The 17,016-nt window shown below is 49.9% G+C and overlaps 1 long non-coding RNA gene across 1 annotated transcript; it reads left to right on the forward strand.

Moving 5' to 3' along the window:
• Positions 1-3,195: 3,195 nt before the first annotated feature.
• On the forward strand, positions 3,196-15,932 carry LOC138238380 (uncharacterized). Its single transcript, XR_011189397.1, has 2 exons — positions 3,196-3,457; positions 15,113-15,932. It is a non-coding gene; the product is annotated as an uncharacterized lncRNA (long non-coding RNA).
• The last annotated feature ends 1,084 nt before the right edge of the window (positions 15,933-17,016 follow it).

Below are 17,016 nucleotides of genomic sequence, written 5' to 3' on the forward strand. Positions count from 1 at the left end.
CAGTGTGTATCGCTCACTCAGTGTGTTTGTATCTCTGACAGTGTGTATCGCTGAGAGCGATACACACTGTCAGAGATACACACACACACTGAGTGAGCGATACACACTGTCAGAGATAAACACACACCAAGTGAGCGATACACACTGTCAGAGATACACACACACTGAGTGAGCGATACACACTGTCAGAGATACACACACACTGAGTGAGCGATACACACTGTCAGAGATACACACACCGAGTGAGCGATACACACTGTCAGAGATACACACACACACTGAGTGATACACACTGTCAGAGATACACACACACTGAGTGAGCGATACACACTGTCAGAGATACACACACACTGAGTGAGCGATACACACTGTCAGAGATACACACACACACTGAGTGAGCGATACACACTGTCAGAGATACACACACACACTGAGTGAGCGATACACACCGTCAGAGATACACACACACTGAGTGAGCGATACACACTGTCAGAGATACACACACACACTGAGTGAGCGATACACAGTCAGAGATAAACACACACCGAGTGAGCGATACACACTGTCAGAGATACACACACACACTGAGTGAGCGATACACACTGTCAGAGATACACACACACCAAGTGAGCGATACGCACTGTCAGAGATACACACACACACTGAGTGAGCGATACACACTGTCAGAGATACACACACACTGAGTGAGCGATACACACTGTCAGAGATACACACACACACACTGAGTGAGCGATACACACTGTCAGAGATACACACACACTGAGTGAGCGATACACACTGTCAGAGATACACACACACACTGAGTGAGCGATACACAGTCAGAGATAAACACACACCGAGTGAGCGATACACACTGTCAGAGATACACACACACTGAGTGAGCGATACACACTGTCAGAGATACACACACACACACACTGAGTGAGCGATACACACTGTCAGAGATACACACACACTGAGTGAGCGATACACACTGTCAGAGATACACACACACACTAAGTGAGCGATACACAGTCAGAGATAAACACACACTAAGTGAGCTATACTCTCTGTCAGAGATACACACACTGAGTGAGCGATACACACTGTCAGAGATACACACACACTAAGTGAGCGATACACAGTCAGAGATAAACACACACTAAGTGAGCGATACACAGTCAGAGATAAACACACACCGAGTGAGCGATACACACTGTCAGAGATACACACACACACTGACTGACTGATACACTCTGCACTGTCAGCAGCAGGCCTGTCTCAGGCTGAGATAAGAAAGTGCAGGCAGTGGAAATCACAGCTCTGAGGAACCTCTGCTGGTTAATGAGTAGCTGCTCAGTGGAGATCTGGGGATCGCCCTTTTCACCCTGATGGGCAGGAGAGATAAAGGTCACACATTAGTGCACAGTGCTGACACAGGACTGAGGGCTCTCCATACTCACTGTGGGGCCTCGGTTCTCTCTGAGAGAGTGATCCCTGATTGGAGGAGCAGTGTCTCTCACTGACAGAGTGAGCCCTGATTGGAGGAGCAGGGTGTCTCACTGACAGAGTGAGCCCTGATTGGAGGAGCAGGGTGTCTCACTGACAGAGTGAGCCCTGATTGGAGGAGCAGTGTCTCTCACTGACAGAGTGAGCCCTGATTGGAGGAGCAGGGTGTCTCACTGACAGAGTGATCCCTGATTGGAGGAGCAGTGTGTCTCACTGACAGAGTGAGCCCTGATTGGAGGAGCAGTGTGTCTCTGTCACTGACAGAGTGATCCCTGATTGGAGGAGCAGTGTGTCTCACTGACAGAGTGAGCCCTGATTGGAGGAGCAGGGTGTCTCTCACTGACAGAGTGATCCCTGATTGGAGGAGAGAAAGGAACCCCTGCACCTGTGTAGGAAGCAGAGCGCTTCAACAATGCCTGAGACACCTAATGGTTCAACTCCATGGCCAACCCAGGGTGAAGGCAAACCGGGCGACTGCCCACCAGCAGGCCCCTCAATGGGCAACACATCGTAGTTTTAATGGGCTCTTTGTGATGCCGCTGGGGGTTATCCTCATGGAACTGCCCAACCATAATCGAGTGCGTAATGTTTCTGCAGCTCAAGAAGAGAAGATCTCAAGGTGGTTGGCTTTATGCACAATAATTTGTATTTCACTGGGTGTGAGTCTGTAACCAGTGAACGGTAGACACGACGCATTGTCAGGCTGGACACAGAGACTACTGGAGGTGTTTTAGTCGAAGTTAACAAAGTCCACACTTTCCTGCAGTTGTTCACAAGCCATGTGGGACACCTGGCTGAAAACCAGCACTGCCCGGCCGAACGAAAGACTGGTCAGCGATTGTACTGCACGCAGTTGCATTAAAACGGGGGGTTTTCCTTGCGGTTTCTCCTGTATTCCATGGAATGGGGCATGTGGAGCGCAGTGTCTCTCTCAGCCACAGCGACAGGAGTGTCTCAGAGCCCAGGCTGGTTAACACACACCTGACGACCAGCCGCCTGACTGATCGCACCTCCCTGTATCTTCCGTTCTTTCTTAGTTTCATATTTATTGCTGCAATTCCTTTCACAAAGGAATCTGCAAGTTGCGATGTGCTATAATTTGGAAGTGACAGATCCTGTTCATCAATATTTATTGTCACGGATGCTCCTTTTTCATGACTTTCAAGGGTAAAATACTTCATCTGTGTCCAACGGGTGCCCCCTGTTCTTCTTCGGCGCTGGTACCTAGATGTGGCTTTGTGAAACAGGGCTGAGCTCAGTGTGCAGTCCCTCGGTGTCCTGCTGCTGGCCAGGGTGTGCTGTCCTGTGTCTGGGAGACACGGCCTGCGGGCTGCACTCCAGTGTAAACAGCGCTGTGTCACCGGTCCCGAGACTCAGCAGGAGGGCTGAGAGGGGACGGCCTGAGAAATTGAGGAACAGGGAGAGAGGAGAGAGGAGAGAGGAGAGAGAGAGCTCTGGCTGGCAGTGTGTGTGTTAGTGAGTGAGAAATCCTGGAGAGAGGAGAGAGGAGAGAGGAGAGAGGAGAGAGAGAGCTCTGGCTGGCAGTGTGTGTGTTAGTGAGTGAGAAATCCTGGAGAGAGGAGAGAGGAGAGAGGAGAGAGGAGAGAGAGAGCTCTGGCTGGCAGTGTGTGTGTTAGTGAGTGAGAAATCCTGGAGAGAGGAGAGAGGAGAGAGGAGAGAGAGAGCTCTGGCTGGCAGTGTGTGTGTTAGTGAGTGAGAAATCCTGGAGAGAGGAGAGAGGAGAGAGGAGAGAGGAGAGAGGAGAGAGAGAGCTCTGGCTGGCAGTGTGTGTGTTAGTGAGTGAGAAATCCTGGAGAGAGGAGAGAGGAGAGAGGAGAGAGGAGAGAGAGAGAGAGCTCTGGCTGGCAGTGTGTGTGTGTTAGTGAGTGAGAAATCGTGGAGAGAGGGAGAACGAGGGAGGAGAGAGGGCTGGAGTCAGCGAGTGCTCGTGAGTGATACTTGGGGACAGAGAGGGGAGAGGGTGTGTTCACACAGTGTAACCGGAGAGAAGTGTTTACAACAGTCCAGGGCTCTGTCAGATCCTGTGTGGAACAGCATGTTCAGAGGCACAGTGACCTGACTGCGTGTCTGTCTTTCAGTTCTGGCTGACTTAGTGTGTACTGTATTGTGCAACCTGTTCAGGGTCTGTGTGTTTCTGACATAGTGCTCTGTGTGTGTGTGTGCTGTTCACACTCTTCAGTGTCTGTTTCTCAGGTGCTCTGTGTGTGTGTACTGTTCACACTCCTCAGGGTCTGTGTTTCTCAGGTGCTCTGTGTGTGTGTGTAATGTTCACACTCCTCAGGGTCTGTTTCTCAGGTGCTCTGTGTGTGTGTGTCTGTGTTTCTCAGGTGCTCTGTGTGTGTGTGTACTGTTCACACTCCTCAGGGTCTGTGTTTCTCAGGTGCTCTGTGTGTGTGTGTAATGTTCACACTCCTCAGGGTCTGTTTCTCAGGTGCTCTGTGTGTGTGTGTCTGTGTTTCTCAGGTGCTCTGTGTGTGTGTGTGCTGTTCACACTCCTCAGTGTCTGTTTCTCAGGTGCTCTGTGTGTGTGTGTCTGTGTTTCTCAGGTGCTCTGTGTGTGTGTGTGCTGTTCACACTCCTCAGGGTCTGTTTCTCAGGTGCTCTGTGTGTGTGTGTCTGTGTTTCTCAGGTGCTCTGTGTGTGTGTGTGCTGTTCACACTCCTCAGTGTCTGTTTCTCAGGTGCTCTGTGTGTGTGTGTGCTGTTCACACTCCTCAGGGTCTGTTTCTCAGGTGCTCTGTGTGTGTGTGTCTGTGTTTCTCAGGTGCTCTGTGTGTGTGTGTAATGTTCACACTCCTCAGGGTCTGTTTCTCAGGTGCTCTGTGTGTGTCTGTGTTTCTCAGGTGCTCTGTGTGTGTGTGTACTGTTCACACTCCTCAGTGTCTGTTTCTCAGGTGCTCTGTGTTTGTGTCTGTGTTTCTCAGGTGCTCTGTGTGTGTGTGTGCTGTTCACACTCCTCAGGGTCTGTGTTTCTCAGGTGCTCTGTGTGTGTGTGTAATGCTCACACTCCTCAGGGTCTGTTTCTCAGGTGCTCTGTGTGTGTGTGTCTGTGTTTCTCAGGTGCTCTGTGTGTGTGTACTGTTCACACTCCTCAGTGTCTGTTTCTCAGGTGCTCTGTGTGTGTGTCTGTGTTTCTCAGGTGCTCTGTGTGTGTGTGTATTGTTCACACTCCTCAGTGTCTGTTTCTCAGGTGCTCTGTGTGTGTGTGTCTGTGTTTCTCAGGTGCTCTGTGTGTGTGTGTGCTGTTCACACTCCTCAGTGTCTGTTTCTCAGGTGCTCTGTGTGTGTGTGTGCTGTTCACACTCCTCAGGGTCTGTTTCTCAGGTGCTCTGTGTGTGTGTGTCTGTGTTTCTCAGGTGTTCTGTGTGTGTGTGTAATGTTCACACTCCTCAGGGTCTGTTTCTCAGGTGCTCTGTGTGTGTGTCTGTGTTTCTCAGGTGCTCTGTGTGTGTGTACTGTTCACACTCCTCAGTGTGTGTTTCTCAGGTGCTCTGTGTGTGTGTGTCTGTGTTTCTCAGGTGTTCTGTGTGTGTGTGTAATGTTCACACTCCTCAGGGTCTGTTTCTCAGGTGCTCTGTGTGTGTGTCTGTGTTTCTCAGGTGCTCTGTGTGTGTGTACTGTTCACACTCCTCAGTGTGTGTTTCTCAGGTGCTCTGTGTGTGTGTCTGTGTTTCTCAGGTGCTCTGTGTGTGTGTGTAATGTTCACACTCCTCAGGGTCTGTTTCTCAGGTGCTCTGTGTGTGTGTGTACTGTTCACACTCCTCAGTGTCTGTTTCTCAGGTGCTCTGTGTGTGTGTGTCTGTGTTTCTCAGGTGCTCTGTGTGTGTGTGTGCGTGCTGTTCACACTCCTCAGTGTCTGTTTCTCAGGTGCTCTGTGTGTGTGTGTGCTGTTCACACTCCTCAGTGTCTGTTTCTCAGGTGCTCTGTGTGTGTGTCTGTGTTTCTCAGGTGCTCTGTGTGTGTGTGTACTGTTCACACTCCTCAGTGTCTGTTTCTCAGGTGCTCTGTGTGTGTGTCTGTGTTTCTCAGGTGCTCTGTGTGAGTGCTGTTCACACTCCTCAGGGTCTGTGTTTCTCAGGTGCTCTGTGTGTGTGTGTCTGTGTTTCTCAGGTGCTCTGTGTGTGTGTGTGCTGTTCACACTCCTCAGGGTCTGTTTCTCAGGTGCTCTGTGTTTGTGTCTGTGTTTCTCAGGTGCTCTGTGTGTGTGTGCTGTTCACACTCCTCAGGGTCTGTGTTTCTCAGGTGCTCTGTGTGTGTGTGCTGTTCACACTCCTCAGGGTCTGTGTTTCTCAGGTGCTCTGTGTGTGTGTGTCTGTGTTTCTCAGGTGCTCTGTGTGTGTGTGTGCTGTTCACACTCCTCAGGGTCTGTTTCTCAGGTGCTCTGTGTGTGTGTCTGTGTTTCTCAGGTGCTCTGTGTGTGTGTGTCTGTGTTTCTCAGGTGCTCTGTGTGTGTGTGTCTGTGTTTCTCAGTGTTCTGTGTGTGTCTGTTTTTATCAGGTGCTCTGTGTGTGTCTGTGTTTCTCAGGTGCTCTGTGTAGACTGGATCAGAGCCCCTGTGAAGGCCGTGCAGGGCTGCAGGACAGCAGTGTGTGTGCGGAGCTGTCATTCTGAAACAGCTGTCTGTGCTGCGCTGTGCTCTGATCGCCCCCTCCCCACTGTTTTCCTCCTGTGTGCTCTGGAGATCTGGCTCGATCCAGTCCTGTCTGCTCCTTCCCACCCCTCCCTTCCTCCCCCGGCCTGTGGCTTTCCCTCTCCTGCGCCGATCTCTGGAGTCAGCAGGCTGACGCGGCGCTCAGGGCCAGCAGTCAGCAGAATCGCACAGCTGGGAGTCTGCTGACTGTCTCCTGGGCAAGAGGACACAGACCTGCCTTCACCCCTGTAGACACTGAGAGGCACTGGGGGAGAGAGAGAGAGACTGGGAGGGAGAGAGAGAGAGACTGGGGGAGAGAGAGAGAGACTGGGGGAGAGAGAGAGACACTGGGGGAGAGAGAGAGAGAGACTGGGGGGGAGAGAGAGAGACTGGGGGAGAGAGAGAGAGACTGGGGGAGAGAGAGAGACACTGGGAGGGAGAGAGAGAGACACTGGGAGGGAGAGAGAGAGACACTGGGGGAGAGAGAGAGACACTGGGAGGGAGAGAGAGAGACACTGGGGGAGAGAGAGAGACACTGGGGGAGAGAGAGAGAGAGAGACACTGGGGGAGAGAGAGAGACACTGGGGGAGAGAGAGAGACAGATCTGCGACTCAGGTACTGTGACATGGTAAAACTTTACAAACACACGCTGAAAAAGAAAAGAAACACATACATAGACAAACAACTCGCAGAAATTGAGGAGTCACTAAATCAGAACTGTTTCTGGGAGAAGTGGAACAACTTAAACAAATCAAAACCAGAAGAATTGGCCATCCAAAATGGAACAATCTGGCAAACATACTTTGAAAATCTCTCAAATACAAATCAATCAGACCAAAACACCATTTATGAAAAACTCAAAATTTTGGAATTGGCTATCAAAGACAACCAAAACCCCTTAGACTCCCCAATCAGTGAGCAGGAGCTACTGGACAAACTCCAGGCCCTCAGACCACGCAAAGCCTGTGGCCATGATGGTGTCATAAATGAGATGCTGAGACACAGCAGCCCAAAGTTGCAACAAGCCCTGCTCAAACTCCTCAATCTCATCATGACAGCTGGATGTTTCCCCGAGGCCTGGAACCAAGGACTGATCATGCCCATCTATTGAAGTGGAGATAAACTCGATCCCAACAACTACCGGGGCATCTGTGTGAACAGTAACCTGGGGAAGGTATTCTGCAGTATCCTGAACACACGAATACTGGCCTTCCTTACCGAACACAGTGTCCTGAGCAAGAGTCAGATTGGCTTCTTACCAGATCACATTTACACCCTACACACACTGATAGACAAACACGTCCACCAAAAACACAAAGGAAAAATTTTTGCCTGCTTTGTCGATTTCAAAAAAGCATTTGACTCGATTTGGCATGAGAGATTGTTTTATAAACTACTCCAAAGTGGCATAGGGGGCAAAGTGTACGACATAATTAAATCAATGTATTCAGAGAGCAAATGTGCAGTGAAAATTGGAAACAAAAGGACTAAATTCTTCACCCAAGGCCGCGGGGTGAGACAAGGCTGCAGCCTGAGCCCAACACTGTTCAATATCTATATCAATGAATTAGCAGGAATGTTGGAGCAGTCTGCAGCTCCTGGTCTCACACTACACGACACAGAAATCAAGTTCCTGCTCTACGCAGATGACCTGGTCTTGCTGTCGCCCACAGAACAGGGGCTGCAGCAGAACCTGGCACTGCTGGAGCAGTACTGTCAGACCTGGGCACTGACAGTCATTCTGGACAAGACCAGAGTTATGGTTTTCCAGAAGAAAGCCAGACCTCAGGGAAACAGGTACAAATCCACACTGAACAACAACACATTGGAGCACACATCCAGCTACACATATCTCGGTCTCACCATCAGCTCTTCCGGGAGTTTTGACCTGGCAGTGAAGGCACTGAGGGAGAAGGCACTCAGGGCTTTCTACGCAATAAGAAGGAGGCTCTTCAACATCAACCCACCAACAAGAATCTGGCTCCAAATATTTGAAAGTGTAATCCAACCCATTGCCCTATACGGCAATGAAGTGTGGGGTCCCCTCACAGACCAGGATTACACCCAATGGGACAAACACCCCACAGAAACTCTGCACATGGAGATCTGTAGAATCATCCTCCGTGTGCAGAGAAAAACTCCTAACAACGGGTGCAGGGCCGAATTAGGCCAGTACCCACTATTGATAAACATACAGAAAAGAATATTAAAGTATTGGCTACACCTAAAAAACAGCGACCAAAATTCCTACCACCACAAAGCCCTGCTGAGCCAAGAGCTGAGCCCAAAACAGAGCCCCCTGAGCCAGCTGGTCCTGAGGCTCACTGACCTGAGCCACACCGACACTAACCAGCCTCAGGACAGCACTGCTAGAGCACCACAACCCAGACTCAACCACATCACAGCACAGATCAAACAGCAATATCTCACACACTGGGACACACACACACAAACACAACATAAACTGGAATGCTACAGAACCTTAAACAGACAATACACACTCGCTGAATATTTGACCAAAATAAAAAATAACAAGCAGAAACAGACCCTGACGAAGTACAGGCTCAGTGACCACAACCTGGCCATAGAAACTGGGCGACACAGGCAGACCTGGCTGCCCAGAGAGGACAGGCTGTGCTCCCACTGCCAGCAGGGAGAAATAGAGACAGAGGTGCACTTCCTACTGCACTGTGACAGATACTCTGGGATTAGAGAAACATTCTTCCCGAAATTCAGAAATCTAATCCCAGAGTTCCCACACCTGCCAAAACCACAACAGGTCCCAATCCTACTGGGAGAGGGAGGAGGGAACTCAGTTGATCTGGCAGCCCAGTATGTGATCTCCTGTCACAGCCTGAGGAACAGTGAGTCCGTCTCCCAATAATGCTCCAGCCGCCTACAGTAGATGTCAATATTATATAATATGTCTTTGTTGTAAATGTCTGTAACATGTCTGTAGATTTTATTTTACTTCTATTTTTTGTTTTGTTCTATGTTAATTTTATTATTTTTATTTGCTTTGGCAACACTGATTGTACCCATCGGTCATGCTAATAAAGCACCTTGAATTGAATTGAATTGAATTGAGAGACGGGGGGAGAGAGAGAGACTGGGGGAGAGAGAGAGAGAGAGAGAGACCACAGCATCTACACGACCATAAACACCTCAAAAAACAGACCATTGGACTCTTCACAAAAACTCTGAAAGACACCACACTGGGCAGACACCCAAACAGCATCCCAGAGAGAAACAGGAGGACTACCAGAGGAACGCCCCAGCACCCACACCCCCAACCCAGACCAACTCAACCCACAAAGAACAGAACCAGCACCACCCTACAGCCCTCCAACCCAGACCAACGACCGAACAGGACCAGAACCAGCGCCCCACCCCATGCCCCTCACCCAGACCAGCAGCTGAACCGGACCAGAACCACAACCCCTCCCCACCCAGCACAACAACAGAGCCGGACCGAGCCCCTCCTGCACAGCTACGCTGCAGCCCTGGCCAGACCAGCAGTCCCGAGTGGTTTGGAGCTGGGAGAAATCCGGCAGCTCCTGAACCTCATCTGCACCCGGCTTATGAGCTGAAGTTCCATCACCCACAGCGACAGACAAAAACCCAGCACAATACTTGTTTCTGTTGATGATGCAAATGTCCGACACAAATTTGATACAGTTCCAGAAAACAATAACAAATTGCAAAGATAATTCAAACGATGACAATGAGATCTCTAAAGATAAGTATGTGGAACATTCAGGGTCTGGGCTCGTCAGCATTTGGGCTGAAGAGCACTGATCCTGAATTTATCAAGGATGTAAAGGAGACAGACATCATGATCCTACAGGAGACATGGTGTCGGGGAGACTTGGCTACCCACTGTCCCCCAGGCTACAAGGAGATCATGGTGCCCTCTGTCAAAAAACCCCAAATCACCCGGGGCAGAGACTCTGGAGGGATCATTGTGTGGTACAGAGCGGAGCTCAGTCACTCCATACAATTAGTAAAGAAAGAAGAGTCACGAGTTTGGCTTAAAATCAAAAGAAATACCATCTGTACAGAAAACGAGGTTTTCCTGTGTGCTGTCTACATCCCGCCCTCAGAATCCCCCTATTACAGTGAGGGAATTCTCCCCAGTCTCCACACGGAGATCGGTCACTTCCAGGGCCAGGGAAACGTGCTGCTCTGTGGTGACCTCAACGCACGAACAGGCACACTGGCAGACTTCACCAGCACACAGGGAAATACTCACATATTCGGACAATCCCCTCTGTACCACACACCGGTCACCTCACACAGGTGCAGCCATGACACCACGGTCAACAGCACTGGGCGCGAGCTGCTGCAGCTCTGTCAAGGGCTGGGCCTGTACATCGTCAACGGCAGGACTAGAGGGGACTCTCTAGGCAGGTTCACCTACAGCTCAGCTCTGGGCAGCAGTGTGGTGGACTACGCCATCACCGACCTGGACCCCTCCTGTATCAGTGCCTTCACTGTCAGGCCACAAACTCCCCTCTCCGACCACAGCCAGATCACACTCTACATGAAGAGAACACACCAGCACAGAGACACACTGACACAGCCCAGCCAGCTGTATGACCTCAACCAGGCATACAGATGGGACACAGACAGCCTAGACAGATACCAAACTGCACTGGGCCATGAGGAAATTCAGACACTGATGGACACATTCCTAAACACTCCGTATCAAACCAACAAATTAGGCATAAACTTGGCCACACAAAAACTAAATCACCTATTCCACAAACTAGCATCAAAATCTAAGCTAAAAACAACTACATCAAAAAACTACCAAAAAACAAAAGCAAAAGAAAAGTGGTTTGATACGGAGTGCAAAAACATCAGAAATGCACTACGAAAAGTCTCAAATGAAAAACACAGACAACCACACAACACAGATCTGCGACTCAGGTACTGTGACATGGTAAAACTTTACAAACACACGCTGAAAAAGAAAAGAAACACATACATAGACAAACAACTTGCAGAAATTGAGGAGTCACTAAATCAGAATTGTTTCTGGGAGAAGTGGAACAACTTAAACAAATCAAAACCAGAAGAATTGGCCATCCAAAATGGAACAATCTGGCAAACATACTTTGAAAATCTCTATGAAAAGCTCCCAAATACAAATCAATCAGACCAAAACACCATTTATGAAAAACTCAAAATTTTGGAATTGGCTATCAAAGACAACCAAAACCCCTTAGACTCCCCAATCACTGAGCAGGAGCTACTGGACAAACTCCAGGCCCTCAGACCACGCAAAGCCTGTGGCCATGATGGAGTCATAAATGAGATGCTGAGACACAGCAGCCCAAAGTTGCAACAAGCCCTGCTCAAACTCCTCAATCTCATCATGACAGCCGGATGTTTCCCCGAGGCCTGGAACCAAGGACTGATCACGCCCATCTATAAGAGTGGAGATAAACTCGATCCCAACAACTACCGGGGCATCTGTGTGAACAGTAACCTGGGGAAGGTATTCTGCAGTATCCTAAATACACGAATACTGGCCTTCCTTACCGAACACAATGTCCTGAGTAAAAGTCAGATTGGCTTCTTGCCAGATCACCGCACATCTGATCACATTTACACCCTACACACACTGATAGACAAACACGTCCACCAAAAACACAAAGGAAAAATTTTTGCCTGCTTTGTCGATTTCAAAAAAGCATTTGACTCGATTTGGCATGAGAGATTGTTTTATAAACTACTCCAAAGTGGCATAGGGGGCAAAGTGTACGACATCATTAAATCAATGTATTCAGAGAGCAAATGTGCAGTGAAAATTGGAAACAAAAGGACTAAATTCTTCACCCAAGGCCGCGGGGTGAGACAGGGCTGCAGCCTGAGCCCAACACTGTTCAATATCTATATCAATGAATTAGCAGGAATGTTGGAGCAGTCTGCAGCTCCTGGTCTTACACTACACGACACAGAAATCAAGTTCCTGCTCTACGCAGATGACCTGGTCCTGCTGTCGCCCACAGAACAGGGGCTGCAGCAGAACCTGGCACTGCTGGAGCAGTACTGTCAGACCTGGGCACTGACAGTCAATCTGGACAAGACCAGAGTTATGGTTTTCCAGAAGAAAGCCAGACCTCAGGGAAACAGGTACAAATTCACACTGAACAAGAACACATTGGAGCACACATCCAGCTACACATATCTCGGTCTCACCATCAGCTCTTCCGGGAGTTTTGACCTGGCAGTGAAGGCACTGAGGGAGAAGGCACTCAGGGCTTTCTACGCAATAAGAAGGAGGCTCTTCAACATCAACCCACCAACAAGAATCTGGCTCCAAATATTTGAAAGTGTAATCCAACCCATTGCCCTATACGGCAGTGAAGTTTGGGGTCCCCTCACAGACCAGGATTACACCCAATGGGACAAACACCCCACAGAAACTCTGCACATGGAGATCTGTAGAATCATCCTCCGTGTGCAGAGAAAAACTCCTAACAACGGGTGCAGGGCCGAATTAGGCCAGTACCCACTATTGATAAACATACAGAAAAGAATATTAAAGTATTGGCTACACCTAAAAAACAGCGACCAAAATTCCTACCACCACAAAGCCCTGCTGAGCCAAGAGCTGAGCCCAAAACAGAGCCCCCTGAGCCAGCTGGTCCTGAGGCTCACCGACCTGAGCCACACCAACACTAACCAGCCTCAGGACAGCACTGCTAGAGCACCACAACCCAGACTCAACCACATCACAGCACAGATCAAACAGCAATATCTCACACACTGGGACATACACACACAAACACAACATAAACTGGAATGCTACAGAACCTTAAACAGACAATACACACTAGCTGAATATTTGACCAAAATAAAAAATAACAAACAGAAACAGACCCTGACGAAGTACAGGCTCAGTGACCACAACCTGGCCATAGAAACTGGGCGACACAGGCAGACCTGGCTGCCCAGAGAGGACAGGCTGTGCTCCCACTGCCAGCAGGGAGAAATAGAGACAGAGGTGCACTTCCTACTGCACTGTGACAGATACTCTGGGATTAGAGAAACATTCTTCCCGAAATTCAGAAATCTAATCCCAGAGTTCCCACACCTGCCAAAACCACAACAGGTCCCAATCCTACTGGGAGAGGGAGGAGGGAACTCAGTTGATCTGGCAGCCCAGTATGTGATCTCCTGTCACAGCCTGAGGAACAGTGAGTCCGTCTCCCAATAATGCTCCAGCTGCCTACAGTATGTCAATATTATATAATATGTCTTTGTTGTAAATGTCTGTAACATGTCTGTAGATTTTATTTTACTTCTATTTTTTGTTTTGTTCTATGTTAATTTTATTATTTTTATTTGCTTTGGCAACACTGATTGTACCCATCGGTCATGCTAATAAAGCACCTTGAATTGAATTGAATTGAATTGAATTGAATTGAGACGGGGGGAGAGAGAGAGACAGAGACGGGGGGAGAAGGAGAGGAAGAGAGAGGGGGAAGGAGAGACAGAGTGTTGCACGTGCACTGGGCTGTGCGTCTGTGACGTCTCTGAGGTCTTTAACTTCCCTTTCCATAAGAGCAACACGGTTTCACAAGTGTGTCTGAGTGTGTGTATCCCAGATCCCACTCAGTGTGTCTGTGTGCTAGTCAGAGTGTGTGTGTGTGTCCTAGTCACTGTGTATGTGTACTAGTCAGTGTGTATGTGTACTAGTCAGCGTGTGTGTGTGTGTCCCAGTCAGTGTGTCTGTGTACTAGTCAGCGTGTGTGTGTGTATCCCAGTCAGTATGTGTACTAGTCAGCGTGTGTGTGTGTGTGTATCCCAGTCAGTATGTGTACTAGTCAGTATGTGTACTAGTCAGCGTGTGTGTGTGTATCCTAGTCAGTGTGTATGTGTACTAGTCAGCGTGTGTGTGTGTGTGTATCCCAGTCAGTATGTGTACTAGTCAGTATGTGTACTAGTCAGCGTGTGTGTGTGTGTCCCAGTCAGTGTGTCTGTGTACTAGTCAGCGTGTGTGTGTGTATCCCAGTCAGTATGTGTACTAGTCAGCGTGTGTGTGTGTGTCCCAGTCAGTGTGTCTGTGTACTAGTCAGCGTGTGTGTGTATCCCAGTCAGTGTGTGTGTGTACTAGTCAGCGTGTGTGTGTATCCCAGTCAGTGTCTGTGTACTAGTCAGCGTGTGTGTGTGTAGTAGTTCAGGTGGGCAGCTGCGTCAGCATGCGTAGGCTGCAAAGGAACAAGTAACAGGTTTATTCCATGCTGAAAAAAAGAAGAAAGAGAACACAACGTTTCGGCCGTGGAGCCTTCTTCAGGTGTGAGAGAGACAGGGCAGTAGGCAAAGGTAAAGTAGCGGGAGAACAAGAGGAGGAGTGAGAGGCGGGAGCAGGGGACAGAAAGAGAGGCCAATCAAGAGGTGTGATTAGAATGGTCGTGGCCGTCAGAGGTGAAATGAGAAACAATGGGCTTGGAGAGATCTTTAATCTTTGATTTTTAATCTTCACAGCCCTGACGTGTTCTCTGAAGCGGTCTCCGAGTCTCCTTCCTGTTTCTCCAGTGTAGATGGCTGGGCATTTACCGCAAGAGACACAGTAAATAAGGTTGCTGGAGGTACAAGATGCTGTCTGGGTGATCCGGAATTGTCCTGAGGGGCCTTGAATGAGTGTGGTGGTGGCTGAGTACTTGCAGGTGATACAGCGAGCTCTGTTGCAAGGGAAAGTGCCTGGTGTGGATGGTTGTTGAGGGCGGTCAAGGGAGCTGTGAACAAGGAGGTTACGCAGATTAGGTGGTCGGCGATATGAGATGATAGGGCGATCAGAAAAGAGGGCCCCAATGGAGCGATTGTGTGTGTATCCCAGTCAGTGTGTGTGTGTACTAGTCAGCGTGAGCAAGTGTGTGTATCTGGGCCACTGTATTTAGAACTATTTGTGTATCTGAGTCAGTATGTGTCTCTCATCCAGGTGTGTCCACACCCCCACCACCCTCTGTGTAAAGAAGAGCCTCCTGTCCTGACTGGAGGGTCTCACCCAGCTGTGTCTGGAGAGAAGCCAGGGTATCAACAACATGGCTGGGCAGCTTGTTCCCCACCCCCACCACCCTCTGTGTAAAGAAGACCCTCCAGTTATCAGATTTAAATCCAGTTGTGCTCTACTCCTCCTCATTAGTCTTGTTAGGACTTGTCTCTGCTTTCAGTCCTCGGTGTCAAACCCCCCCCACCTGACACACGTTATCTCACACACAGAGCTTCATCCCGTGTGCCCTGTGCTGGCTGATTCAGAGCTCAGTCCCTCGTTCGGGATGGATCCCAGCACTTCACAGCCGGAACAGAATTTCAAAACCCACACAGAACAGAGGACTGGAAACCTACTACCAAGGACCAGGAGTGAGATCCCTTGTTTCAAGCACAAAAGTGAAAAAAAAAAGACTTTGAGAGTCAAATTCCAGCGTCCTGTCCGTCCCTCAAGCCTGCCTACACTCTGGGGGTGACAGTGTCTTCTCCTGCTGCGCCCCAGAGCTCTGGAGTTCGCTCCCCAAGGATATCAGAGAGTCAGTTGCCTTCTCTAAACCTGCTTTTCCAGAAGGGCTTTTATAGAACTAGCTCTGTGTCTGCTCCTTTCTTTCCTACCGTATTCCAGACCCTCATTGTGCCTGTCTACGTCCTGCTCTCTCTTCTCCTTGTGTGCTTTTTTCTTACTGTAAAGCGAAGAAGCCACGTTTAATCTTGCTGCTGTATGTAAAATCAAGCTCATTACTGTAATAAAAAGCTGCGTTGGCTCCCTCTGCTGGCGGGATCTGTGAACTGCAGGCCAGGCTCTCGCTGTCTGTCTCCCTCTGCTGGCGGGATCTGTGAACTGCAGGCCAGGCTCTCGCTGTCTGGCTCCCTCTGCTGGCGGGATCTGTGAACTGCAGGCCAGGCTCACGCTGTCTGTCTCCCTCTGCTGGCGGGATCTGTGAACTGCAGGCCAGGCTCTCGCTGTCTGTCTCCCTCTGCTGGCGGGATCTGTGAACTGCAGGCCAGGCTCTCGCTGTCTGGCTCCCTCTGCTGGCAGGATCTGTGAACTGCAGGCCAGGGTCTCGCTGTCTGTCTGCGGCTGAGCTGAGAGACACCCTTCTGTCCATCAGACACGTCCAACTGCTTTTAAGAAATCCGCCCCTGCCAGTAACGTCCATCACTGCTCACAGAGCTGTCAATTCAGTCTCATAACATGAGACACTGACCCTCACACACAACACTGACCCTCACATCCTGATGCTGACCCTCACACACAACACTGACCCTCACACACACCTTGACGCTGACCCTCACACACACAACACTGACCCTCACACGCCCCCTGACCCTGACCCTCACACACACCCTGACGCTGACCAACACACACACAACACTGACCCTCACACACACCCTCACACAATGACCCTCACACACCCTGATGCTGACCCTCACACACACCCTGACCCTCACACACACACAACACTGACCCTCACACCCTGACCCTCACACACACCCTGACCCTCACACACCCTGACGCTGACCCTCACACACACACAACACTGACCCTCACACACACCCTGATGCTGACCCTCACACACACCCTGACGCTGACCCTCACACCCTGACCCTCACACACACCCTGAGGCTGACCCTCACACACACCCTGACGCTGACCCACACAATGACCCTCACACACACCCTGACGCTGACCCTCACACACACCCTGACGCTGACCCTCACACAATGACCCTCACACACACCCTGACCCTCACACACACCCTCACACAATGACCCTCACACACACCCTGACGCTGACCCTCACACACACCCTCACACAATGACCCTCACACACACCCTGACGCTGACCCTCAC

Source organism: Lepisosteus oculatus, chromosome 4 (assembly GCF_040954835.1).
Source record: "Lepisosteus oculatus isolate fLepOcu1 chromosome 4, fLepOcu1.hap2, whole genome shotgun sequence".
Taxonomy (NCBI): domain Eukaryota; kingdom Metazoa; phylum Chordata; class Actinopteri; order Semionotiformes; family Lepisosteidae; genus Lepisosteus; species Lepisosteus oculatus.